This window comes from Sturnira hondurensis, unplaced genomic scaffold, assembly GCF_014824575.4.
Source record: "Sturnira hondurensis isolate 20B ecotype Veracruz unplaced genomic scaffold, ASM1482457v3 Scaffold0022179, whole genome shotgun sequence".
Lineage (NCBI taxonomy): Eukaryota > Metazoa > Chordata > Mammalia > Chiroptera > Phyllostomidae > Sturnira > Sturnira hondurensis.
Genome location: NW_028094810.1, coordinates 421493 through 425020, shown reverse-complemented (window position 1 = coordinate 425020; position 3528 = coordinate 421493).

The window sequence follows — 3528 nt, the reverse complement described above, 5'->3', positions numbered from 1 at the left end:
CAGCTTTCTTACCACAAGCCAGTATTCCTTCTGGGGCCCCACGTTGGGTGCCAGATGTTGCCACTGGAAATGGGGTCCTTGCAATGTCATGAGAAAAACATTTCAGGCACCATGCATGGGAGGATGAGGTATGGCAGTAAGATTTATTGAAGTTGGAGCAAGCACAAATGACTATCCCTGGTTCAGCTATGCCCTGCTGTGGACAGAGTCCAGCCCTGTCTTCATCAAGGCCAGAAAAAAAGCCGGGTTCTAGAAATTCTGTGTCATTGGTTTAGTCCATGTCAAAATTAGTCCAGTACAGCCTTTGTTCGTGTCTGACTAGCATAGCCTCTATTCCTGGCTGCCACTGTGTTATTGTTATCCAGGCTTGCACTTGGAGCCCACGGTTGGAGCCCATGCAACTGTGGAGAGAGAATTTCAAGCATGCGAATGCACGCAGGTTACTGAAAGAGAGAGTGAGAGAGCACAGGTGCTTGCCTTTGTTAGGCTCAGGTTATATCATCTTAAGCTTGGGAAGGACCAGGTATTCTTTCAAACTAGTCAGCTTCCCAGGTTTTTGCAGGTTGGTTTTGGGTCCTCTCTCTAATCAATTCATTTTCAAGATCTTCCAGGGTTCTGTGCCCCTTATTCAGTGCAGTCCTTTTCCCAAGCTAGGAAGACAGGCTTTCACCGTTGCCATCTTGGCTCCTACTGCACATGTGCCCACGTCCCCCTGAATCATCTTGTCTTCTCCTGCATATATGCTTACCTCCCCCTCCTCCATCTTGGCTTCTACTGTGCATTTGCCCAGCAGTGCAATTTATCCTTTATTGTTTATTCTTCCCCCACCCCCATAGTCCAGGCAAATGAACCAGTTTAACCCTGGGGAGATTGGAGAGCCAGTCCTTCCTTCCTACATGGGGGAGAGAGGGGTGTTCATTCCCTTGGTGGGGCAATTCTGCAATTCCCTGGGGTATCTAAAGCTGTAAGTTCCAGGCTTAATCAGGCTTACTGTCTGATTCTGCTCCATAGTTGTTTAGGCTTCTTAGGCCTCTTAATCTCTGATTCCCTTTGCTCCCTTCTATGTATTAATATCTAGCTACTTATGCTAACAGTTCTGTGAAGAGACTGCTGACTGGCTGAGGTATAGTCTATTGTAATGGAATACTGGTACTATGTAGTAATTTCCATAAACAAACCACATCTGCCACATCAACATGGGATAACTTCTAAAATAAGTAAAAAAGCAAGAAAGCGCCCTGGCTGGCGTAGCTCAGTGGATTGAGCGTGGGCCTGCGAACCAGACGATCGAGGTTCGATTCCCAGTCGGGGCACATGCCTGGGTTGCAAACCGGTTCCTTGCAGCCTAACTACCAGCAGGGGATGCACAAAAGGCAACCATACATTGATGTTTCTCTCCCTCTCTCCTTCCCCTCTAAAAATAAATAAATAAATAAAATCTTAAGAAAAAAAAGGAAAAAAAAAGCAAGAAAGCTGGAAAAGAACTGTGCAAACCATTTTTGCAGAGTTTAAAAAGACATCCTTGGCCCTGGCTGGTGTGGCTCAGTAGATTGAGTGTGGGCTGCGAAACAAAGGGTCGCCAATTCAGTCCCAGTCAGGGCACATGCCTTGGCTGCGGGCCAGGCCCTGAGTGTGGGGTGTGCAAGAGGCAACCACACATTGATGCTTCTCTCCCTCTCTTTCTCCCCTTTCCCCACTCTCTAAAAGTAAATAAATAAAATCTTTAAAATATACACATTCAAATAAATTCTACCTCTTAAAAAAAAGACATCCTCAATGGCATTTATTGTTTTCAAACACCTTTATTTGTAGTAAAAATACCAAAACAAACATGAGAATTATATTAAGGGGGATGGGAGAAGAAAGGGGTGAAAGGTAAAATTTAGCTCTACCTGTAAATTTTGTCTCCTTAAAAGACAGACTGGGAGCAAACAGGGCAAATGATTGACATCTGATGAACCTGGTGGTGAATGTGTGGGTGTCTCTTGGTTTCATCTTGTTGTTAAATCTTGTCTACATATTTAAGAATTTGGTAATTAATCACTTTTATTATTTTTTTAATATTGTATTTATTTATCTTTAGAGGGGAAGGGAAGGAGAGAGGGAGAGAAATATCAATGTATGGTTGCCTCTGCCGAGGACATACAATGTATCGTGTGTCCCCTGCTGGGAACTGGCCCGCAACCCAGGCATGTGCCCTGACTGGGAATCGAACCTTGATCCTCTGGTTCGCAGGCCCGTGCTCAATCCACTGAGCTACACCAGCCAGGACCTAATCACTTTTAAAATTAAGCAAATAGCCCTGGCTGGTGTAGCTCAGTGGATTGAGCGCGGGCCTGCGAACCACACGATTGCGGTTCGATTCCCAGTCAGGGCACATGCCTGGGTTGCAGGCTAGTTCCCAGCAGGGGACTCACGAGAGGCAACCATACATTGATATTTCTCTCCTTCCCTCCCCCCTCTAAAAATAAATAAAATATTTTTTAAAAAATAAAATTAAGCAAATAAATCCTCTACCGAGTCTCAAAGATGTCTGCCTATATTTATATGTTTCCCGTCACAGTATGTCTCTAATCCATTTGGGGTTTTTCTGTCAAGTAAGGTAAGAACCCAACTTTATTTCTCTCAATGAGCCAGTTTTCCCCAAACTATCTGTTCTTTCCCAACCTATTTGTGAGGTTACCTCTATCAGCCATTTTATTACTATCTGTTCTTTCCCAACCTATTTGTGAGGTTACCTCTATCAGCCATTTTATTGTAATATTTGAAAGTAATTTGGGTCAAAACTGAAGTGATATTAGGAGTCCAGATCAGAGAGTTGGGGAGCAGGCTCTGGGGGGCTGTCCCCAAAGGGGAACATTCCAGATGTGTCTGTGACAGGCTCTTCCCTCAGTGAGCACTGAGGGACATTTGGGTAGAACATTGGTGCTTGTAGAGAGCTCTGCATCTCAGAGCACAATAACCAGGGCTGAGCCAGCCAGTCACCCAGTGGGGGCCTCATCCAGGGTGCTTTGGGGCAGCTGACCAGTGGTCCTGGAGATGTGACAGGGTCCAGGGTGATGAAAGTGCAGGGTCACCAAATAGCCTGCACTTGGCCCCCATAAAAGGGGTCCTGGACCCAGCTGAGTGCCCCAAACTTCTTCCTACTATTCCCACCTTTCAGCCATAGATCCACCCCCTCCTCATGCAGCCTTTTCTCCCATAGGGCCTCCTTTCCGGGCTGGTCTTGCCCTCCTAGCCCCTGAGCTGTCATCCTGGATGGCTCACTAGTTCTTCCACACTGTCACCTGAGGGTAAAGGGGAGGGGGAGGAAGGGGGGAGGATTACCGAGGGACTGGAGGAGGCAGTTCTTGGGTGATGGGTATGTGCCTTATTGGAATTGTTGTATTGGTTGCACAGACATATGTCAGAACTCACCAAATTAGACACTTTCTGTAAGTGCAGTTTCTTGTGTGTCCATTATATTTCAATCAAGCCGTGAACAAAAACTGCCAGCAAAATACCTTAACTTACAATTTTGAAAACAAG